General features: G+C 38.9%; 1 protein-coding gene and 1 long non-coding RNA gene across 10 annotated transcripts in view; one reads left to right on the top strand and one right to left on the bottom strand.

Moving 5' to 3' along the window:
- Positions 1-13,810, bottom strand: part of LOC123381819 — an 81,711-nt gene extending 67,901 nt beyond the window's left edge. For both annotated transcript variants that reach the window (XR_006589265.1, XR_006589266.1), the window contains exons 1-2: positions 13,693-13,810; positions 1,187-1,241 (exon numbers count right to left, since the gene is read on the bottom strand). This is a non-coding gene — a long non-coding RNA (uncharacterized LOC123381819). The remainder of the gene's footprint in view (positions 1-1,186; positions 1,242-13,692) is intronic.
- A 535-nt stretch (positions 13,811-14,345) lies between these two features.
- Positions 14,346-25,708, top strand: part of TANC2 (tetratricopeptide repeat, ankyrin repeat and coiled-coil containing 2) — a 379,268-nt gene continuing 367,905 nt past the window's right edge. For all 8 annotated transcript variants that reach the window (XM_045044003.1, XM_019818072.3, XM_045044005.1 and 5 more), the window contains exon 1: positions 14,346-14,480. The gene's annotated coding sequence lies outside the window, so the exon portion shown is untranslated. The remainder of the gene's footprint in view (positions 14,481-25,708) is intronic.

Raw genomic sequence — 25,708 nt, forward strand, 5'->3', positions numbered from 1 at the left:
TGCTTCAGATTATGTGTCTCCCTCTCTCTCTGCCCCTCCCCTGCTCATGATCTGTCTCTCAAAAAATGAATAAACGTTAAAAAAAAGAAAAAAAGAATCTTATGCTAAGTCTTTGGGGGCAGCAAATTATCATCCTCTGACTGACCTTTTTAGTGCATGTGTATTTTCATTGAGTTGGCTTAAATCAAGTTGCACCTGTAAATATAAGCATGCTTGTGCTGCCACAAGCAAGTTTTCTTATAGAAAGCTAGGCATAACTAGTTAATAGAATTTGTGATTTCCCCAAGGCAGATTTGGTGAATACCTCTAATACCCAAATTCTGTTGTGATTTTATACATATACATTAAACATATAAATATATTTTTACCTATTTTCTATATAAATGTTTAATACATAATATTATATACAAATATTTATAAGCATTATAATATTCATGTCATTATAATATATACATATATTATACAGGAATATTATATAAATATATTATATAAATATTATAATATTTGTAAGTTATATACAAATACATATATAATACATATATTTTATAGCTCAGGACACTGCATCAGAAAGAGATTAAAGTTACAGTCCTTACTGGATACATCCGCTTGGTCATTTTCCAGGTGTTTTATACCTAAGTATTGTCCAAAACTGAACTCATTATTTCAGCCCACAAACTTCCTCTTCCTTATATTCCTTTTCTCAGTTAATGGCACAGCCATCTACCAGCAACCCAAGCCAGAAACCTGTGAATCATCTCAGACTTCTTCTTCTCCCTCACGCATCATCACACCAAACGCTAAAAGTCTTAACTATTAAATGTTTTTTTTTAGTCTGACTTCCTCTTCTCCATTCTTACCACTACTGCTTTTGTCAAGCTTCCACACTTTCTCACTCAAACTACTGCAACTGTCTCCCAGCTGATCTGATGCTAGCCATACTGCCTTCATATCAGTCTTCTATTCAGCTGCCAAAACGATATGTTAAAACACAACACTTATCTTCTGCACAGCAAAGGAAACAATCAACAAAACTAAAAGGCAACTGACAGAATGGAAGAAGATATTTACAAATGACATATCAAATAAAGGGTTAGTATCCAAAATCTATAAAGAACTTATCAAACTCAACACCCCAAAACAAATAATCCAGTGAAGAAATGGGCAAAAGACATGAACAGACACTTACCAAAGAAGACATCCAGATGGCTAACAGACACATGAAAAGATGCTCTCAACACCACCTGTCATCAGGGAAATACAAATCAAAACCACAACGAGATACCACCCCACACCTGTCAGAATGGCTAACATTAACAATTCAAGGCAACAACAGATGTTGGCAATGATGCAGAGAAAGAGGATCTCTTTTGCACTGCTGGTGAGAATGCAAACTGGTGCAGCCACTCTGGAAAACAGTATGGAGGTTTCTCAAAAAATTAAAACTAGACCTACCCTATGACCCAGCAATTGCACTGCTAGGTATTTATCCAAAGGATACAAAAATGCTGATTCGAAGGGGCATGCATCCCAATGTTTATACCAGCACTATCAACAATAGCTAAATAATGGAAAGAGCCCAAATGTCTATAAAATGATGAATGGATAAAGAAGATGCGGTATATATGTATATATATATATATATATATATATATATATATATATATATATATACACACACATATATATGTATATATATATGTATATATATGTGTGTGTGTGTACAATGGACTATTACTTAGTGATCAAAAAGAATGAAATCTTGCCATTTGCAACAACATGGATGGAACTAAAATGCTAAGCGAAATCAGTCAGAGAAAGATAAATATCATACGATTTCACTCATGTGGAATTCAAGAAACAAAACAAATGAACATAGGGGAAGGGAAGGAAAAATAAGATAAAAACAGAGAGGGAAGCAAACCATAAGAGACTCTTAAATACAGAGAATAAACTGAAGGTTGCTGGAGGGGTGTTGGGTGGGGGATGGGCTAAATGGGGGATGGGCATAAAGGAGGACACTTGTTGGGATGAGCACTAGGTGTTATAGGTTAGTGACGAACCACTAAATTCTACTCCTGAAACCATTATTATACTATATATTAACTAACTTGGATTTAAATACAATTTTTAAAAAATTAAAAAATTAAAACAAAAAAATAAAAAACAACACTAATCATGTTGACCCCCATCTTAAAAACTTTCAATGGTTCCCTGCTTCCTCTAGAATGAAACACAGGTTTATTAGTATGGACTTCATGATCTCAAAGCACCTCTATCTGAGTCTTAACCAAGGTAATTTAAAATGGAGTGTTTATGTGGTTGTTTCCCCTTTTAGACCCTGGGCTTGTTTCATCTTTGTATCTCAGCAAATAGCTGTGTCAGTAAAAAATTGTTAAACTAAACTAAAATGATGATATCAGGCTTAAAGTCAAGTGGATCAGCTCACACTTTCTAACATGGTATTTATTCTTTAAAAAATTTGAGATTAAATCCACCATTTTGGTATATTCAGTGGTTTTTAGTACATTTGCAGTTGAGCAAACATCACCACTAATTCCAGAATACTTTTGTCATCCAAAAACAAAAAAACCTTGCTTACCCATTAACAGTTATTCTCTATTATTCCCCCTTCCTCTTTACCATCAAGAAAGTGAAAAGGTAATACATAGAATGGGGGAAAATATTTGCGAACCATATATCTGATGAGGGACTAGTATCCAGAATATATAAAGAACACTTACCACTCAGAAATAAAAAGACAAAGAACTCAGTTAAAGAATGGGCAAAAGATCTGAATACCTATTTTTACAAAAGAAATATACAAATGGCCAATAAGCACATGAAAATATGTTCAACATCATCAGTCATCAGGGAAATGCAAATCAAAACCACAAAAATAACACTTTACACCTAATAGGATAGGTATAATCAAAAGGACATACAGCATCAAATGTTGGGAAGGATACAGAGAAACTGGAACCTGCATACGTTGCTGGTGGGAACGTAAAATGGTACAGCTGCCCTGGAAAACAATTTGTCAGTTGGCAGTTTCTCAAAAAGTTAAACATAGAGTTACCACATGACCCAGCAATTCTACACCTAGTGTATATCTAAGAAAACTGACAATGTATACCCACACAAAAATATGTACATGGATGTTCATAGCAGCACTAGTCATAATAGTCCCAAAGTCAAAACAACTCAAATATCCATAAACTGATGAATGGATAAATAAAAGGTGATATAGCCACACAAGGGAATATTATTCAGCTTTAAAAAAGAATAGGGTACTAACACATTCTACAGCATGGATGAACCTCAAAAACATTATGCTAAGCAAAAGGAGCCACAAAAAACCACATACTGAATGATTTCATTTATATGAAATGCAAATGCATTGTATGAAATAAGTAAATCTATAGAGACAGAAAGTAGATTAGTGGTTGTCTAGGGGCTGGAAGTGTTGAGAGGAAATGGGGAGTGACAGCTAATGGGTAAAGGTTTTCTTTTTGGGGTGATAAAATGTTCTAAAATCTATTGTGGTGATGGTTACACGACTCTGAATATACTAAAAACCATTGAATTATACAGTTTAAATGATGAATTTGATGGCATATGAATTACAACTTAAAATATTATAAAATAAAAAAGGCAAAAAAAAGCAACATACAAATATAAAACCAACCATTTACACCTGAAAAGGAAAAAGCAAAAAGAAAAAGATGGCTATCCAGCCTTTTCTATCTTAAGTAGGGCCAAGCCTAGGGTATGATGATCAGGTTGGCAGGAATATCACTAGGATCAATTACTTGGAGCAAGACAAAGGAAAGGGGATTTAAATATCCTTCAAATAAGAGACAATAGCGGTTGAGGGGGTAGAGAAGGAATTGTACATTTTCAGGTTCACCCCAAAAACTCTGGTTTAAACAATTGTTTCTAATTTGGGCTGCTACGCCACTCTTGGAAACAGATATCTAGTCCCGCTTATTCTGATCAAGATCTTGAAAGCATAACTGAAGAGTGCTGGCACGGTTTATCCCAGTCCAGGACCTGACTTCGATGCCAAATTTAGCCTTTGGCAACTTCTTTCTGTTTAGAGTCCCTGGGGACTTGTTTGACCTCCTTTTGGAGTGCTGTAAGGGAATTCACTTCTGGACGGTGGCCCGGCAAGCAGGGAGTGGCTCAGCAGGCTGCCTAATCCTCTATTAAGTTAATGATAAAGTGTACCTGGGCACAGTCCACTGAAAGGCCAATTCCCTATATGTGGGGTTTGGACCAGAAATTTTCCAGATATCCAAAGGTAATTCCCAGCATTAAATATTATAATCATTTTGAGAGGAAATCTTACAGAATGTATTATTTACACTCCTGCCTTTTTGTATGTGGGCTTTTTTCAACTGATAATGAAAGTATTACATAGCCACTATGGAAAGCTTGGAGAATATACTGCTATTCTCCTTCCCTAGAGTTAACCATTGCCAATAGTTTGGTGTGCATTTTTCAGACCGTTTTTTTCCTCATCTGTTTATAAGCATAGATACACACACACATACATGCACACACACTGATACCCTTAGCAGGTTTTATAATCTTTTTTTTAAAACATAAATAGGAGCATACTCTACCTCTTGGTCTATCACTTGCTTTTCCATTTAACAACATATATTGGACATCTTTCCATGTCAGTACATATAGGTCTACCTTATTCTTTTTTATGCCTGTATATCATTCTTCTGTTAAAAAAATTTTTTAACAGTTATTTATTTTTGAAAGACAGACAGAGAGGGAGCAGAGGAAGGGCAGAGAAGGAGGGAGACAGAATCTGAAGCTGGCTCCAGGCTCAGAGCGTCAGCACAGCGCCCAATGCGGGGCTCCAACTCAGGAACTGTGAGATCATGACCTGAGCAGAAGTCAGACGCTCAACCAACTGAGCCACCCAGGTGCCCCTATGCCTGTATATCATTCTATGGTATGGATATACTATATTTAATCATTCCCTAATGATGCATATTTCCTGTATTTCAAATGTTTCTTTATGATCAAGAATGATGAAATAACTCTTATACAACATTTTGTGTACATATAAGAGTATTTGGGGAGATGTATTCTCAGAAGTAGGATTTATATTTTGAAATAATTTCAACTATACAAAAAAGTTGCAAGTGTGGCATAATAAACTCCCCTATCCTCTTCAGTTCAATTCCCCACTTGTCATCATTTCCTTTGCTCGTCTCTTTCTCCACTGCTCCACATATAAGTTACATACATACAGTATTTTTCTAATCCATTTGAGACATCTGATCCATTGTGGGCATAAAGCCCTTACTTCTAAATACTTCGGCATGCACTTCCTAAACACAGGGCATGCTCTTATGTAACTTTAGCACAAGCATCCGAATCAGGACATAGGTATAGAACTTTGAGTTCACGCCAATTTTTCCAAACCAACATCATAGAGTTCATTTTAGGTTTCTCACTTTCCACATTTGTAACTCCCTTCTCCGACAGAAAACCGCTTTCACCAGCCTCTATGTACTTCTTCATTTGCCCAATACCCTTGAATAGGACAGATCTCCCTGCCATGCCAGTTCTCACCTCTGCTCCGCCCTACTGCCTGCTGCTTGCTTGGCTCCAGCTATCCCAATCTTAGCCATGTTGGCCTCCACCATGCTGGCTGCTGCCTTTTCAGGCTTTGGCCCTGACCATGCCAATTGCTGGGTAGGGGAAGTTAATTATTTTTGAATGATGTGATATAAGAGATATACCTTTCTGTTTTCTTTAAATGAATAACCAATTGTCCCAACACCTATTCTCAATTATTTGAAATGCTTTCACATGTGTGTGTGTGTCAGTAGCTAAGGATCTATTCTCATTCAATAATCTATTCTACTTATGAGCCAATATGACACTTTAATTACTGTGATTGTATAACATGTTTTGATATCTGGTAAGAAGACCCTCATGATACTTTAAAAAAAAAAACCGTCTAGCTATTCTGAAGTATGTACTCTTCCAGATGAATTTTAAAATTAGCATGTCAATTTCATTAAAATTCCTGGTTTTAGTTGGAATTACACTGACTTCGTAAATTATTTGGGTGAAACAGCGTCTTTATAATATTGAGTCTTCCTATCAGGGAACATGGCATGCGTCTTCATTTATGCACTTTTGAAATTTCCTTCAGTGAATATTTAGTTTTCTTTGTGTGAGTATTGAACATATAGTTTGTTCCTAGGTTTGAAAAATGGTGTGAGGTGGCGTTATTAATGCGATCTTTTCATTTCATTTTCTTTCTATATATTTTATACATCGTTGAGATTATGTTGCATATACAATTCTGTATTCTGTTTTTTAACTTAATATTTTGCCATACAAGTTTCCTAATTAAAAATATAGTTTTATGGTCCCATAATTGTCCAATAAATATTTATGTGTCATAATTTATTTAACCATTCTTTAAGGCTGGTAAATTAGATTGCTTCTGATTTTTAAAATGCTAAATACTACCATGATGAACATCTTTGTGCATAAATCATTGATCTATTTTGGATTATTTCTTATAATATATTACTATAAGTAATATTTCTCTATCTTATGCATAATATATTCCCTGAAAAGTCTTGGATGACATAACAGTAAAGTTGAAAATAACTTCATACTTGTTTAAAGTTTTAATATTTTGCTCTTATTCAAAGTACTTATTCTCACAAACTGGTCCTGCATTCTTCCTCTTAGTCACTTTTTGGACATGGTTAGAAAGTAACAAAATAGGGCATAAACAATAGCAGTGTCATAACCCAGGTTGATGCAGTGAGAGTCTGTGTGGGAAAAAAAACCATGTAAGACTGACCATGGAAGGCCATTATCTCCTTATATCTGCACCTTCTGCCCTTACATTTTTTCTTTGGACAGTTCATTTGTACACTTGACTTCTTTACATTTTTCAGTGTGCTAAATAAAATCTCTCACATCTTCACAATTTTATTATGTGCCTTATGGAACTATTTACATAAAGCTGAGTGCTGCATAACTCAGGGAATGTCTTTATACTGAATGTAATTTAATTTTCTTGATTCCTCAGGGTTAATATAGAAACAATTTTTAAAATTTCTTCCCCAAGGCCTATGGAAGCATGTAGGACTGTTTTCTCCTATGCTAAAGGCACTAAATTGCTGTGTTTTTTGATCATGAATTCAATTTTTATGCCTTTTTTTCTCATCTCTGCCCTGTTTAAGACTTCCAGCTTTCTCTTTTCACTGCTATCTGCATGCCTGCATGCGATAGTTTCTCCTCCCTCTTCTAGTTTACTGCTTTTAATTTTTTATGAGTTTGGAAACCAGATTGCCAGGTCTTTTAAAATCGAATCCAAGTAAAAATTAATAGCCTCTGAGAAAGGGCTTCAGTGAATCTCTAGCAGTAATGAGTATGATGTTTAGGGCATGGACTTTGGTGATTTGTTTTGTTTCTGTGGAGGTCTTTTTCCATCCCCTGTATTTCCCTGGGTCTTTTCTGTGCTCCAGATAGATGAGATTGTCAGATAATCAAGTTCCACATAAATGAAGTTCCATTACAATGGTTACATTGGTAACATTAAAAGGCCTCTTTTTCTTTTCCTCTACTGAATTCTGATTCTCCTGAATTCTTTCTTTTGTTCCTTTTACATTGTGTGTCAGGTTGGGTTGACTAAATCTGACAAAATGTTAATTGGGCCTCAGATGTGTGAGATAAGGTCCAATTGAATTGAAACCTCTCTATATTTCACACCAACAAAACTACAATTCCCTTATATTAAAAAAAATAATTTCTTATCTAAAGATTCTTTTGATTAAAAAGGAATAGAGTGTATTCCATTATATGAAAGAAAGACAAGTTACACAACTCTACCATAGTCTTACCTTTACTTTTGCTCATGGCTAATTGATAAGGGCTGTGGTACTAAACCAAGATTGTGTGGTCATCCTCTGTAAAGGCCAATCATTCTCCCTTTGCTTCTGATGGCCTCTCCTAATATTTATTAACAACCTTGTAACTACTCAGGTGCTTTGAGTGAAGGTCTGGCAGGTTCAATAAAACCCATACAATATTGAAGAATCAACTCAAATGTCATGACTTATTAATGGTGGGTCAGTGGCATCATCTTTTGTGTTTGGGTACAATAAATACCCTTGATGATGACAATAATATTTTTATGAGGATTAGATTAAATAATGTAGCATATACAAAAAGCCTAGGCATAGGCCTATTATACCGAATGATAATAGTCCATAGAGACTTGCTATGTATATGCCAGGTACTTCCACATGTAACAACTTAATTTTCACATCAACCCTATAAGATGGGTATAGTATTTAATCCCCAATTCACAAATAAGTAACCTGAGATCTAGAAATGTAGAATAACTTTCTTGAGGTCATACATTTAGTAAATAGTTAATTTAGGATTTGGGCGCAGTCTGGGTCTTAGGTCCTTGCTCTTAAATACCTGTGCTATCTATATTCCCTGTGCATGAATATTCATTTTCTACCCTTTCTCATCTAAATTCCACCAGTTTACTGGTCTATTTCCACTTGGGTGACTTTCCATTATCTTAAATCAAGAATTCTTACCTGGAGCCCATGGGTAGGTTTCAATTAATATCTTTGACTTCTGAATTAATCAGGACTCTCATATATAAATGGCAGAAATGCAGCTCAAAGAAGCTTAATCATGGTGGAATTTCAATAAGGGACTAGGGTATCTCCTGGAATCCAAGCATAGAAATGTGATGGATCCATGGCCTCAGATGCCATTAGGGTATGTTCTCTCTCTCACTTCTGACCTCTGTTTATCTCTATAAGACACTCTCTTCTCTCATTCTGCATTTAAGCATTTTCTCTTTCTCAGGCTCATGTGTTAGGAAACAGATCAGGCAACAGCTTCCATACCTTCAGCTACTAGGGAGAGATTGATTTGATCCTTTGAATATAAAGTACAAAAATTCCAGAAAGGGCTGTGATGGGCCAAGCTTGGGTCAAGAGTACTCTGGCTGTTAATTCCAAGGGTATTCATCACGAATACATAGCATGTATAGGTATGAATAATTTTTTTCCTAAAAGAGAGGATCCATTGATTCCATCAGATTCTTGAGTGATTTGTAATTCAGAAGCAATAAAGTACTACAAACACAAAATATGCCAACACCATCTTTCTGTCTTCATTTTCAAACCAGTCCTTCTGACTCCTCTGCTTCTGTCTTCTAGACAGTCTTGTCATCTTGCTGTATTTTGCTTTCTCGGTCTTCTTTACCCCCTGCATCCAGTTATTCAGAAAGTTCTGTTAATTCTTCCCACACAACGGTTATTGGAACTATTCTTATTTCCACTGCCACAATTCTTGACTATCAACTGTCACCTTCTTTAGCTCATAAAATAGTAATATCTTCTTAACCATATCCTTATCACTTGTCCTTCCTTGCTGAAATCCACCCATTAGACAAAGCTTTGAACACTGTCTTCTTGTCATTGTTCTGCTCAAAGACTTCACAGTGCCTCCTTTTCTGGGCAATACTCTCTGCAGTTCAGTCCTGGTCCAGATGTTGGTAAGATGTTACCAGATGTTTTATCTCTTAATAAGTAAATACTATTCTATTCATCTACACTTGTTGCTTATTGGCTGTTTTTTTTTTTTTTTAGGTTGCATCATGTTTATTTGTAGTTCACACCAATGCTTGTCTTTGTTAAGAAAGCAACTCACCTCCAAAAGGGGTTCATTCTTTGACCTAAGAGTTGTTATACTTATTACCTGTTTTAAACTTTTGTTGATTCTCTAGGGCCCTTCCTGGAATAGTCCTTCCTTCTTTCCATTTACATATTTTTCCCATTCTATTTTCCTCAAGTAGGAGTCCCATATCATTCCAGTCAAAGTTATCTCCCTCCCTTTTATGAATTGTTACAGAACTGTTTTACTCATGTTTTGACAATTTAATATTTAAATGTTTAAAGCATTTTGTTTTCTAAATAGATTAGGAGGTTCTAGTAGCCAAGACATCTCTCAAACTAGTTAAATATGCTCAGTGGCACTTAACCACAGTTATATGCATACAGCAGGCACAAATACTTGTCAAGTGTTTATAACTGTCAGTGTAAAAATATATGGAATTTTGTTTCATAATATTGTACATGAATTTTTCACTTTCCAAAAAAAGAGATTTACTAGAAACTTTTTTTAAGTAGTAGCTCCTCTGTGTGGAAATACTTTTAAGTGTTAGTCTTGAAATTATTAAATATTCATCAAAAGACCAAGATGGGAGTTGGTGAGGAAAATGTTGAAGCTATTGAATTAGAAATTATCAACTACAGATAAAAAGAAATCAGATTATGAAAAACAATCAATGAGAAAAATCTCTTCTACATCAACTTTTCAGACATATCTTTCATTGTGTAATATTGTTCACATTTTTAAAATGATGTATTCTGTGTTCTCATTTATATTTTATATAGCATTATCCTGAGGGTAACTGACAGAGGACAAAGTTTGTTTGGGTTGATTGTGACTCTGTTCACCATTCAGTGTGATCTTGAACTGGTCATTTAACCTCTCACCACCTCCCCCGGCCCCGAGAGAAAACTGAGATAATACTGATAGGATGTTGTGAGAATTAAATGGGGTAGTATATATAGGGCATTTAGTAAAGCATTTGCAGCCAGTAGGCAATCAATCAGTGGTGGTCAATGGTGGATGTCACTATTCTTTATTCAACAGGCAGAGAAATGAGGGAAAAGGGTACACAATGTGAGCCTGATGGTTTACTTAAGAGACTTAGAGTTGCCATGGGAAGACATATGCAGAGGTGAGTGTGCAGAGTTGAGAGACCAAAAAAGGGCAATTTAACTGCTATAGATGGCACTGACAAGTTGAGCAGTATAGGGTAAGGGTGGGCTAATTCATGCACATTTGCATGTTCCTCTTACATAGCACACGTTATGTTTCCAAATTTAAGTTATAGACAATATTATCATCTTGACTAGAATGGGTTTTTAGTAAGTTAAAAAACAGCATTCTCAGGATTTCAGGTATCATTGACAGAAAAGCAAATCAGGAGAAGAGCTGAGAACAGGGGTGGCTTCTCTAAACGATGTTGCTCGCCATCCCTACAGCACCCCACTACCCTTACCTCTGTCAGGGACAGAGCATTTCCTCCATGAAGTTAGAGCATGGCCGCAAATTGCAAGACTTAACAGCAGTACTATGTGGAAGGGAATGGGCTGAATAGAATCATGTTGGATGATCAAGACAGCAAGGCAGTGAGTTCATTCAGTGGGTACTCACACTGCTCAGTGTGAACATGGGATTTGGGAAAGGTCAGCCAAAGGAAATGGAGACTGATCTTTGGGAGTATGATGAGGATAGTGAGTCAGAGTTACTCACTTCATCAGAGCAAGAGACCCTGTGGGTCACAGCTATGAGAGCTTACTGTGGGAAAATCCAATAAAGAGAGCTCTGCTGCTAAAACTGAACAATTACAGTGTTTTTCTAATTTCCAGGAAAAATGGACTTAAAGGTTTTCATTTTGTGAACTGTTATTAAACTTTTGGTACTTCCTACTTTGTGAAAAGTTGCAAACAAATTTTAAAGGAAAAACACAGACCTGTTATTTCTTAAAAATGCACTTTAAAAAAATATGTGAGAGATCTGCATAAACATAATACAGCCAGATTCAATGCTAGTAAAATTGTGTCAAGTCCATATGGCAGAATTAAATCTATCAATATTTCATGGGGTTCCACAATGAGCACAATAATTTCTAAGTACTGCCACCTGAACTAGTTTGAAAACTAACACATTACACCCCTGACTGCCTTTTGTTATTTCTTGCAGGAAGGGAATGTTATTAGCTTCAGCGAAACTCACAGGCAAAGGATGACGTACAAAGCAATCTTTAAAATAAAAAAAAAAAGCCAACAACAAAAACCAAAGGAAAATTGAATAGAGTAAATCTGAGTGTAAGAAGAATAACAATAGCTACTGCTCACCTAAACACTTACTACATACCAGGCTCTGTGCTTAGTATTTTTCAAAGATAATTTCATTTAATTTCTACAATCTTCCTGTGAGGTATCATCACCCACATTAAGTAGATGAAGAAAAAAAAGCCTTGGAGACTTAAGGTCACACAGATGGTAAGAGATGGGTGACACTGAGACTTAAGCCCAGGTTTCCAGACTCGAATCATGATGATGTTGTAGCGCCTCTTTGTGTGTATGAATAAATCTTTTTGCAGGTATATTAACCCTTGTAGTCATTAGCTAGATCAAGATATCAAACTTTTCTGCCAACAGAGAAGGCTCCCTCCTGCCCTCTGTCAATTCCCCCATTAGTAATCACTACTATGTGTTTATCGCCATAGATACATAGGTTACTGCTAGAGTAATCTAAGTTTTGGAGTTATCACCAAAAGATTCCGTACACTGGGGTGCTTGGGTGGCTCAGTCGGTTAAGTGTCCTACCTTTTATTTTGGCTCAGGTCATGATCTCATGGTTCACAAGATGGAGCCATGCATTGGGCTCTGTGCTGACAGTGGCAGAGCCTGCTTGGGATTCTCTCTCTCCCACTTTCTCTCTCAAAATAAATAAACAAACATTAAAAAAAATCCATATACTAACCCTTCACCTTGCCATTTTAGCTGTAGTATTCAAAGCTGTTCTAGCTCTAACTTTTCAAACATTCACAGTAGAGGGTAGCTGTTGGAAATGGCCTCATATGCAATTTCTTGTATTAGTTGAGATAATACTAATGAAAAAACCCACAAACTCCTGGATGAAGTAGATTCAAAGAACTGTTAGCAAACAGATAAAACTATCTTAGAGACACCACAGACATAGGTTCCTCGACTGAGGTTAATTTGGGGTTTCTAGTTCTAATCACGGCGTCTCATTAGGACAGAGATGACCACGAAAGGTCTTCTCAGTTTATGGAAGGGAAGATTAGCCAGGCAGACTATATAAGAGTGATTGCTTTGCATCATCTTACAGCACACGAAAAAATATCTTCCACCGTTGATGTGGTTTTATGATGCAAGGGAAAGGAAAAAAGGAAGAAGATCCAGGTGGAGGGTAATGGGAGTAAAACCTCCCGGGAAGCTTTTAACGTGGTGGCTTTCAGGGCCTTGCGCACTAGCTCTTAAAACCACATCACTTCTTGTCCAGCCTGGCAGGGACAGAAGCAGCCTCACAACTTCACATCAGGCTCCCAAGCCATGGTTGGTGAAATTTCAGCAATTGTTCTAGATAACACAGTCTCCCTTCTCTCTCCTCCCTCCCCACCCACCTGCTCACCCATCGCTGGTTTTGCACCTCATTCTGATTGCCACCACAGCCAACTGTAGCATTTGAAGCAATTTACAGATTGCAATTGAGCATCAGGCAAAGAATGACCGACATATGTAGGATTTGAGGACTCCGGGAGTGAGGTGTACGTAAGGTGACTGAAGCGGGGGAAATCTAGAGGAACGTTCTGGCCATTAACGAGGGAGGACAGGCCCAGAAGTGGGCGCACGTGACAGCAGCAGCACCTCGAGAGTGACATCACCCCTTCGGGGGCGGAGCCGAACTATTTAGGGCCTTGTCTGCTATTGAGCTTCCATCCTTCTTCCCCACCAAATGCCCTCGACCCCACCGGTCAGAGCCCCCTGAGGAAACGAGAAATGCCCAGACCTCACAGAGCGGCAGAATCAGGGCCCAACCTCTCCGCGCAGGGAAGGGTTCGGTTTTCACTCTCGTTCCCAGCCGCTCCCCACCCCCAAACTGTGGAGGGGGCGGGGGCGCGCGCGCTCCACCACGCACGCGCCCCCACGCACGCGCTCTCCCTCCGCGCTCGCGCTCCTCCCCACCCGGGCCCGGAGGGGGCGGGGCTGCGGGCGGCCGGGGAGGGTGTGACGCCCCCGGCGCGGCGGCGGCGCTAGCGAGCGGCCGGCCGGGCGCGGGTTGCTGGGCGCGCTGCTCCGGCGGGGCCCGCTGGCACAGCCGCCTCGCGAGAGCCGCCCGCCCGGCTGGAGAAGCTACGAGCACTCCGAGCGCCGGGCTCGGGGCTGCCGGCGCTGCCCTCCCGCCGCCGCCCTCCGCGCCTCCTCCGGACGGCCCCGCCCCCGTTCCCATCCCCCTCGCGCTCACCTCCTGGCTGTGCCGCGCGCGAGGCGGAGCGAGGCGCCTGCCGCTGCCGCCGCCGCTGCCGCCGCCGCCACCGCCACCACCGCCGCCGCCGCCGCGCTTAGGGGCGAGAGCCTGCACCCGCGCCGCCGCTGACAGGACGACCGCCGCGGGCTGCGCTTGCCCGCCTCGAGGCCCCGCCGCGCCTTTCCGGGGCGCAGATCCACCGCGGGCGTCGGAGCGCAGCGAGGTGCTCTGGGAATCGCGGGCGGCGCCGGCGGGCGGCGCGGTCCTCACTGGAGATCCCGGGGACTGGGGCTTGACCCCGAGGTGCAGCGAGCCCCTCAAAGCGGCAGGTAAGACACCGGGGAGCCGCGGAAGGAGAGGTCGCCTCAGTGACAGGGGCGTTCGCCTTCAATGCCTCCGCTCCAGGGAGAGGGGCGGGGGCGAGCGGGGAGACAGCGAAACGGGCAGCGAAGTGCCTCCGGTGTCCAAGGCGTGGGGAAGGTTGGCTCCAAATGTGGCACCCAGGGTGACTTCAGATAGGACCGGGGTTGGTTACTTCGGTGTCACCGAAGGTGTCAAGGAATTTGGCACCGAGGAGAGTCTCTGGATGACGGGGACCCAGGATGAGATGCGAGGCAGATTGCTAAACGTGGCAGAGAATGTGGTGCAGAACGAGTTGCAAAATGTGCCCCCAGAATGCAGCATAAAAAGTAGTTGTGAAATGTGCCAGGTAAGGCGCAGGGTGGGTTGGCCTGTGTGGCATTGAAATTCATGGTAGAAGTGTTATTAGTGATATTAACAGTCTCTCCTGGGAAAGGGGATGTAGTGTAAGAAAAGATTAATAAGGCTCATTGCTAGATATTTTATCACAGGAATTCGAGAGGAGCTGTGATATGCTATTTTTTTTTTTTTTGAGATATAGTATGTACCCACGTGAAAGAAAAAAAAAAGCATACTGTATCTGGTTGTGAGATGGAAAAATAGGGCTAAAATAATTCCAGGTTTCGCCGTCAGCTTGTAGAGCTGTGATATAATTGTATCCTGTCCTTTATTTCAGTTGTGGAATGTTTAAAATGGGTTTCACAAAACATAAACAATGATAATTAACATTAGGAAGATTTGGTGTTTTGGGTGTCTTTCACTCTATTCTCTGCCCTCTCCAGGAAAAGAAAAACAATAAACAAACAAACAAACAAAAAAACACCCCACCACATCTTGACCATAATTCTGAGTTCAAGATCATTAGGCAAAGGGATTTTTTTTTTTTTCCCCTATGTGTCTCTGTCTTCCTTTTCACACAGGTGAAAATATCTGGAATGAGGAAAACAAAACAATATGGTGAACAAAAGGGATAAATTTTCAGGCATTTTGAGGGGTTGGAGCCAAAAGCTATTGCAGTGGTTAATTACAGTGAATGACAGTAGTGATATATTCTTGCATGTTTTTGGTGTTGGGGTGGCAAGACAGGGGGGAAAAATACAGTAAATGGAGCCTAAAAAGCAGCAACATGGATACTGTCAGTGGAGCACTTCTTGCAGCGTTTCTCAGGTACATCATCTTAGGAATGAGAGCACAAGAATAAAATATTAAATATTCTTTCTCTCTCTCTGCCTCTCTCTCTCCCTATAAAATTACCCACATGCTGCGAAACATTGTGACTTCCATTTAAGAAGAACATCTGCGTTTTGAGAGGATTGTCAGAAAATAGCTGGAATTTCAGAAGTAACAAAAGATAGTTGAATGAGCTGTGTAATATAACTTACATATGTATGTTCAATGAGTGTCTGTGTCCTGTGAAACCAGCAGGAATATCTGGATGTGTTCATTAGGATATAGTTAATGGTTGAGATTATAGTGTTTTATGTTGTGACTATTGTAGAGAAATTGAATTACTTGCCTGAATGTTGTTCTTATAATAACAGTAAGTAGTTTGCCAGATAATCTGAAAATCCGTACTGATTGGCTTCCTCCTGGATGCACAATTCAGCCACTGAGGGATCATTTGCTTCAAAGGCAAAACTGGATTTTCCTTGGTGATTAATATTTGGGTTTTAGTGTTTTCTGTAGATACGTTACTCACCTTGAGGCAGTGTTGGGGCTAAAGCAGAGAGGAGAGGGCCAGAAGAGAATAAAGAGCAGTTCTGTTGGGTCTTCCTGTTTTGTTCTGACTGGAAGCCGTGTGTACTGCCACCCCCTACCGTCTGTAGGAAGAGGTGTTGCAGAGCCCCATTCTTTTCTTGTTATCACTGCCCCCTTGTGTAAGGGAAGAAATTGATAGTTGCACTTGGGAAAACTGCTCTCATATTGTTCTTGACCGGGGTGTTACGTGGATCTCTTAGTGATCTTTTCAGAGTTGCAGGGCTTTAAACTTACTGTTAATTAGGCTCCAGATTTGATGTCTGTTTTTAATAGTATCTAGTTTTAGTCAGTAATTCAAATTTCTCAGAATGTTTTCAGTGTGTTTGGGAAGATGGTGGAGTATTATCACTAGTAGGAGAACTACTGGTGATGGCTCACCCTTATGTAGCACCTACTCTGTGCCAGTCCTGTTATACGTGTTTTAACCAGTTTCAATGCCCTGTGAGGTGTGTACGGTTATTTCCATTTTCTGATGAGAAACTGAAACACAGAGATGTTCAGTAACTTGCATAGGACAGTCAAGAATCAGATTTCGCTAGCAAGCAGAAGAGTTGAGTTTCAATTCAGTAAGTAGTAAGATGCATAAATATTAAGCCTACAAATATACCAAAATTACAGTTACTTGTAGTATGAACATTTCTCTTCTGGAATTTATTTTTGTCATTTATCTCTGGAATTATGAGTAGAGGAGTATCGGTGTTTTTTATGTGGTTAAGGAGATGTTTGTGATGGAGGTTGGTTTTGGGGGGAACTTTAGAGGTAGAAAGTTACTTTCAGGTAGATTGGTTTGTATGTGTGTGTGTGTGTGTGTGTGTGTGTGTGTGTATGTGTATGTATACATAGTGTGCAATAAAGGTTTACTGGTGCTTTCAAATTTTTTTTTAATGTTTATTCATTTTTTTGAATGTTTATTCATTTTTGAGAGACAGAGACAGAGCTTGAGCGGGAGATGGGCAGAGAGCGAGGGAGACACAGAATCCGAAGCATGCTCCATGCTCCCAGCTGTCAGCACAGAGCCTGACGAGCTGGAACTCATGGACCTCGATATCATGACCTGAGCTGAAGTCAGACACTCAACCGCTCAACCGACTGAGCCACCCTACTGGTGCTTTTAAAGAGATACTACTATACGCACGCACACGCACGCATGCACACACATGCACGCACATACAACTACTATCTCTTTAAGAGCACCAGTAAATTTACTGTAACTTTCTCAAGGAAAATTAAGAAGGAATTACCTATTTTTTCTATGTATTCACAATTTTGCGATCTCTATTTTGTTATTAAAAAGTTTTTTTTTAATATTTATTTTTGAGAGAGAGAGAGAGAGAGACAGAGCATTAGCGGAAGAGGGGCAGAGAAAGAGTGAGACACAGATCCCAAACAGGCTCCAGGCTCTGAGCTGTTAGCACAGAGCCCAATGCGGGGCTCGAACTCATGAACTGTGAGATTATTACCTGAGCCAAAGTTGGATGTTTAACTGACTGAGCCACCCAGATGCCCCTGATCTCTATTTTATTTTAAAAAGTGACAAAAATGGATTGGACATATATGTATATTTTACTGTTTCCATCAACAGTTGTTGGCTTAGATTTTTCTCACACTTAAACATTTTTTTATATATATTACATATGAACTAATATTTATAAAAACGTGTAAAGAATATCACCTCTTCTACTTGTAACAATTATTTTCTTTTTTAAGCCAAACTGCCATTCTGTGATTCACATGTCTCATATAATCAAACATTTCTGTATTTTTGTATACATGTGTTGTTAAGGGAATGCAAGGTAATCTACTGATTATGGCTAAGACTTATTCAGGATGTATATTTATGTACTTTAGTATATTTAATAAATTGTCATAGACTTGATCATGCTCTGTATTTTAGGTTGGTTGGTAGTTCCTTTTAGTGTACTTCACTTATAAAGCCTAATTTGATGTTTGCATCTTTATCATAAGGTTTTTTGTTTTTTGAGTTTATTTATTTTTGAGAGAGAGAGAGCACACGAGTGGGAGAGGGACAGAGAGAGGGAGTGAGAGAATCCTAAGCAGGCTCCATGCTCCATGCAGAGCCCAACCTGGGACTTGATCCCACCACTGTGAGATCACGACCTGAGCCAAAATGCAAGAGTCGGACGCTTAACCAACTGAGCCACCCAGGTGCCCCTCTTTTCGTATTTTCTGAATGACTCTCTGTGCATTATTTTGAATGGGGAAGAAAGTAAGCCTAGAAAGAAGTACAGTAATCCCCCCTTATCTTCAGGGGATACATTCCAAGACCCCAGGGGATGCCTGAAACTGTGCATAGTACTGAACCCTGTATATACGATGGTTTTTTTTCCTGTAAATGCATACCTATGATAAAGTTTAATTTATAAATTAGGTATAGTAAGAGATTAACAATAATAAAATAGAACAGTTGAGCCTGGGTAGCTCAGTCGGCTAAATGCCTGACTTTGGCTCGGGTCAGATCTCATAGCTTGTGAGTTCGAGCCCTGTGTCTGGCTCTGTGCTGACAGCTCAGAGCCTGGAGCCTGCTTCAGATTCTGTGTCCCTCTCTCGTTCTGCCCCCTCCCGCTCATGCTGTTTCTTTCTCTCTCTCTCAAGAATAAATAAACATTAAAAAAAATTTAAAAATACAATAAAATAGAACACTTGTAATAGTATGTTGTAATACAGTTGTGTGAATGTAGTCTCTCAAAATATCTTATTGATTGAATTCACTCTTCTTGTAATGACATGAGACAATAAAATGCCTGTGTAATGGGATGAAGTGATGTAGGCAGTGTGATGTGGCCTTAGGTTACTAAGTATCAGAAGGAGGAGCTTCTAGACTGTGGGTGGATTAGCAGGGACTACTGTACACTAAACCAATACTAGTTCTAAAAAGTGAATATTAGGGTAGTTGATACTGATTAGATGTAAGGTAGAACAAGTGTGCCTAAAAGAAATGCATCAAATTTCTTTCCTTGTCATATTTGTTTCCTTTACAATATAATTAAAATTGAATTTCTGAGACATACTGATTAGGCATAGTAGTTGAATGTACTTACACAGAATCACAGAATGTTAGCTGGAATATTTTTACTCAGGATTCCAAGATTTTATTTCAGGGAGCTAGAACAGGCTGTTGCAGATGGCTGTTTACTTTTCCAGTACTAGTCTGACCAAAGTAACAAATATAAAATAGTTTGGAAACTAGTTTCATTATTTGGACTTTTTTCCCCCTTTGTGAATGAATTGAAGCTCAGCGTTGTCATATCTGCTGAGTGCCTGTAGTTAACAAATACTATTATTAGTTGGAGAGAAGGCACTATATAAATATACTGTATAAATAAATAGTCTTTGTTATAATACCATGAAAACTGTCACTTGGCTTGTTTGAGTAGCATCTTTTGTATTACATGAAAATTGTTTACAATAAAAAAATGAGGGGCTCCTGGGTGGCTCAATCGGTTAAGCATCCGACTTCGGCTCAGGTCATGATCTCATGATTTGAGTCCAGCATTTGACTCTGCACTGATAGTGCAGAGCCTGCTTGGGATTCTCTCTCTCTCCCCCCCTCCCCCGTGTGTGTGTGTGTGTGTGTGTGTGTGTGTGTGTGTGTGTGTGTGTGTTCACGTGTGCACTCTCTCTCAAAATAAACTTTAAAAAAATGAGTTGAGATGTTTATATGATGATGGAGGGTACCTATGCCTGGTGAGTCTCTTTAAAATTCTCTGGAGGGGTACCTGGGTGGCTCAGTCAGTTAAGCGTCCTGCTCCTGGTTTCGGCTCATGTCATGATCTCATGGTCGTGGGTTCTAGCCCTGCATTGGGCTCTGTGCTGACAGCACGGAGCCTGCTTGGAATTCTCTCTCCCTCTCTCTATGCCCCTCCCCTGCTCACACACACACACACACACACACACTCTCTCTCTCTCTCAAAATAAATAAATAAACTTAAAAAAAAGAAGATTCTATGGAAAGAAATAGGTTAAAAGAAGAGCTTAAAGATTTACAGCTTAATTTTCCAGCCAATGGCCCTTTTCCTTTCTTTTAGAGGTATTTTACCTTGAGTGTTTAAGATTCCAGGTAATATTAGATGGAGAACAAAAAATTGGGGCCTAAATTTTAAAAGGTTAAATGGGGTAAGGATGCAATAAATGGAAAAAGTTTCTGATAGGGATTGTTCTTATTCCAGAAATCTCTAAGTAATTACAATACCATAATTATTTCTGGAAACAAATTATTAGGTCAGTTTATTTTATTTAACAAAAATATAAGTCTTTAGAAAGTTGTGTTTGTGGATGTTTTTAGTGTGAGATAAGTTGCTTTTTTATGGGCCACACATTACAAAAATATCTTATTATGTTCAGCTTCTGTTTGTCCTTGAATAGTTGAAGGTAAACTTGACTGAGTTTAAGAGGCAAAAAAATTAAGTTGGTATTAGTTTTAATCATGCTTTTTGCTTTACCCTTTTCTTCCCCATAATACTAACTTCTGCCTTTATCCAGTGCATAGTATGTATATTCTATCTCTCAAACTTCTTCCTTTTTATCAGAACTCGAGATTTCTGATGTCATTTATTTTATTTTTTTAATTTTTTTAATGTTTATTTTTGAGAGAGTGAGCGCACGCGTGACCGAGAAGGCAGGAGAGGGGGAGAGAGAGAGGGAGAGACAGAATCCGAAGCAGACTCCAGGCTCTGAGCCATCAACACAGATCCTGATGCGGAGCTCAAACCCATGTGAGATCATGACCTGAGCTGAAGTTGGAATGCTTAACCGACTAAGGCACCACGTTGCCCCTATTCTGATGTCATTTAAACTGAGTAGTTGCATTATAGTGAATAATCTTGTTGGTATGTTTAAAAAAAATCCATTTGCCCTGTAGACATCTTTCCTTTTTAATGTCAAATTTATGTACCTTTTTTCCATAGGTACTTTGCTGCCAGAGTGATCTTTCTAACATGGCCATCTGATCATGTCATTCTTTTCTTCAGAATCTTATTGTGGCACCTCATCACTTAATGGATCAAATGGAAACTCCTTAGCAAGCCATGTGAGGTCCTTCATGATGATCTGATCTTTGCCTCCTTTTTAGACTCATTGCCTGCCTCATTCTTCTTCAAAGTTCTATGCATCAGGAGATATGTGTGGAGAAATATACATACATATACACAACATCAAGAATATTATTCAGAGTAACTTCTGGACTGTTGTTGAAACAAACTCTAAAGATAAACCAAATTTTGTTCCTTATTTATTTCCTGAGTTGGGGGAGGAAGATTAGAAGGTTCTCTGTGTGAACTGTAGCTGAATTATTTTCACTATATTATGGGGGTTGGCAAACTACAGTGCATGGGCCAAATGCAGCCCAATGTCTGTTTTTGTCTGACCTGCAAGCTAAGATTGTTTTTTTATAGTTTTAAATAGTTGAAAAGATATCAAAAGAAGAATGCTTTGTGACATGTGAAAATTATAGGAAATTCAAATTCACACCCTGAAGAAAGTTTATTGGCATATTGCCATATTCAATCATTTACATATTGGTTATAGCTGTTTTCTGAGTATAGCCACAGAGTTGGGTAGTTTCTAAAGAGACCGTATAGCCCACAAAACCTGAGTATTTACTATTTAGCCCAACTAACTGATACTAACTTTATTAACTGATAAAAGTTACCAGTCGTTAGTTTATACTATAAATGGTCATTGACTATCATGAATTGGAGATAGACCAACTATGTCTGTTGAAGGCCTTTCAGGGCATAATTGCTTCTGTCTATCTACTGAGAAAAGATTGGCTACTTTGCCTTCATAGGGATTTATCTGACAGTCTCCTGTTGTGTCTCCATTTGACACCCATATTATGTCTAACTCTGAAGAAATTTCTTCCAGAGTATATTAATTGACTATTCCTTTTTCTCAAAAGAGGTATCCCAAGTGAAGAGTTTTAGAGCATGGCATATAAGAAGATTTTTCTTTTTCCAAGTCTCTCATATGCATATTTTGCATTAAAAAAGATCATTGTTATATGAAAAAAACCTTGATTTTTTTAAATATTAGTTTGCTATATGGATACCTTGTGTTTAAGGTTTATGAGTTCAGTTAGATTACTTATATTGGAAAAATTGGGAGGGGTTATGCAGTATATTAACACATTAAATCATTTGCTTAAATATTTATTGACTACCTGCTATGTATAAGTAGTTACTTTTACTATTGTAGTCTTTCAGTTAAAGGTGGACATTTCAAATTCTTACTTAATAAAAGCTAATAGAATTCTGTGTCCTCATATCCATTCTGCCTCGGGGGAAAATGTGGTTTAAGAAAATCCAGTGTATTACAGTTTGTCACTTCCCTAAAGTTTCATTAGCCAGTGTTGATAAGTTTTACTGTTTTCATTAGGTGGCAAGGTATTATGAAAAGGAAAACAGTGATTTGTACATTCCTTCTTATAAATACCAGCAAGTGTTGCAAACCTAAAATTCACAAAGAAAAGTATATAAACAATAGTAATGGACAACTTATTCCAGATACCTTTGGACTAGGTATCCTTGTTTATTTCCTTCCTCTAATACTTGCATTATCTAATACTTGCATTAATACTTGCATTATCATATCTGATTATATCAGTTGACATCTCATTATAGAGATTGACAACTTGAAGAAATATGGCAACAGGTTTTTATTGCCATGGAAACCCCTCCTATGGATCCAGCCTTATGAGTGGATTAGTTAGTTATTAAACTTAGAAGTGGGATGGGGTAGCTAGATGTTGTGATTCAATCATCTTAGCCATAGAGAATCTGCCTCAGATCTTAGTCAATTCCTTCTGCCTAAATGAAGGAAGTCTCTTCTTAGCACTTTGCAATCTTGGGTTGTGGGGTCCCACAATGTCTAGCCCTAGCTGCTGAAATTTGGTAAGGCAAAAAGCTAGTCAGGCTATGGAAGCTTAATGTGTATTTGTTGTTACTCTAGAATTAGTTCTGTTCAAATCCCAAGGAATTCTGTAGGGCTCCCTCGGATTGGGAATTAGGGTGAATGAAGGTAATTCGTTTTATTAGGATATGTGGGATGAAGATTTACTACATAATCAGAGAATACATACAGCATCAGAGAATCTTAACTCTTCCTTTTTAGGGTTTTGAAGAGGAAGAAAGACTTCCTTTGGAAGTTGTTACAAACATTCCTTTATGATAGGATGACAATACTATATGTAAGAAGCTTTTGAAATTCTACAATCATGAGACCCATTTTATAGTAGAACATGAATTTGTGAGTTTTTGAATCATGAAAACATTCAAATTATTGCTCTGTCACTCACTAGATGTATGAGGGGCTAAAATCTATCTTGTAGGGTTTTGATGATGACAATGAAATAATCACTGACAATCCTTAGGACCATGTCTAGTGCTTAAGGAACGGTAATTTTTATTAGACCTTGGAAGGCGTCCTGAATTTCTCTCTCTTTTTTTTTTTATATGAAATTTATTGACAAATTGGTTTCCATACAACACCCAGTGCTCATCCCAAAAGGTGCCCTCCTCAATACCCATCACCTACCCTCTCCTCCCTCCCACCCCCCATCAACCCTCAGTTTGTTCTCAGTTTTTAACAGTCTCTTATGCTTTGGCTCTCTCCCACTCTAACCTCTTTTTTTTTTTTTTTTCCCTTCCCCTCCCCCATGGGTTCCTGTTAAGTTTCTCAGGATCCACATAAGAGTGAAACCATATGGTATCTGTCTTTCTCTGTATGGCTTATTTCACTTAGCATCACACTCTCCAGTTCCATCCACGTTGCTACAAAAGGCCATATTTCATTTTTTCTCATTGCCACGTAGTATTCCATTGTGTATATAAACCACAATTTCTTTATCCATTCATCAGTTGATGGACATTTAGGCTCTTTCCATAATTTGGCTATTGTTGAGAGTGCTGCTATGAACATTGGGGTACAAGTGGCCCTATGCATCAGTACTCCTGTATCCCTTGGATAAATTCCTAGCAGTGCTATTGCTGGGTCATAGGGTAGGTCTATTTTTAATTTTCTGAGGAACCTCCACACTGCTTTCCAGAGCGGCTGCACCAATTTGCGTTCCCACCAACAGTGCAAGAGGGTTCCCGTTTCTCCACATCCTCTCCAGCATCTATAGTCTCCTGATTTGTTCATTTTGGGCACTCTGACTGGCGTGAGGTGATACCTGAGTGTGGTTTTGATTTGTATTTCCCTGATGAGGAGCGACGCTGAACATCTTTTCATGTGCCTGTTGGCCATCCGGATGTCTTCTTTAGAGAAGTGTCTATTCATGTTTTCTGCCCATTTCTTCACTGGGTTATTTGTTTTTCGGGTGTGGAGTTTGGTGAGCTCTTTATAGATTTTGGATACTAGCCCTTTGTCTGATATGTCATTTGCAAATATCTTTTCCCATTCCGTTGGTTGCCTTTTAGTTTTGTTGGTTGTTTCCTTTGCTTTGCAGAAGCTTTTTATCTTCATAAGGTCCCAGTAATTCACTTTTGCTTTTAATTCCCTTGCCTTTGGGGATGTGTCGAGTAAGAGATTGCTACGGCTGAGGTCAGAGAGGTCTTTTCCTGCTTTCTCCTCTAAGGTTTTGATGGTTTCCTGTCTCACATTTAGGTCCTTTATCCATTTTGAGTTTATTTTTGTGAATGGTGTGAGAAAGTGGTCTAGTTTCAACCTTCTGCATGTTGCTGTCCAGTTCTCCCAGCACCATTTGTTAAAGAGGCTGTCTTTTTTCCATTGGATGTTCTTTCCTGCTTTGTCAAAGATGAGTTGGCCATACGTTTGTGGGTCTAGTTCTGGGGTTTCTATTCTGTTCCATTGGTCTATGTGTCTGTTTTTGTGCCAAGACCATGCTGTCTTGATGATGACAGCTTTGTAGTAGAGGCTAAAGTCTGGGATTGTGATGCCTCCTGCTTTGGTCTTCTTCAAAATTCCTTTGGCTATTCGGGGCCTTTTGTGGTTCCATAAGAATTTTAGGATTGCTTGTTCTAGTTTCGAGAAGAATGCTGGTGCAATTTTGATTGGGATTGCATTGAATGTGTAGGTAGCTTTGGGTAGTATTGACATTTTGACACTATTTATTTTTCCAATCCATGAGCAGGGAATGTCTTTCCATTTCTTTAAATCTTCTTCAATTACCGTCATAAGCTTTCTATAGTTTTCAGCATACAGATCCTTTACATCTTTGGTTAGATTTATTCCTAGGTATTTTATGCTTCTTCGTGCAATTGTGAATGGGATCAGTTTCTTTATTTCTGAATTTCTCTTTTTTGATGTGTGCCTGACCCAACTCCTTTCCAGAGTGTTTTACTAGCATTGTCAGTACAGCTTTTCCTTGTCTTGTCTCGCTCTCCTTTTCAGCCTTGCAAGGCATTTAAAAGACCCATGGTTAATCCAGCTACTGATTTATTTTGTATCCTGAAATTTTCTT

Source organism: Felis catus, chromosome E1, assembly GCF_018350175.1.
Source record: "Felis catus isolate Fca126 chromosome E1, F.catus_Fca126_mat1.0, whole genome shotgun sequence".
Classification (NCBI taxonomy): Eukaryota; Metazoa; Chordata; class Mammalia; order Carnivora; family Felidae; genus Felis; species Felis catus.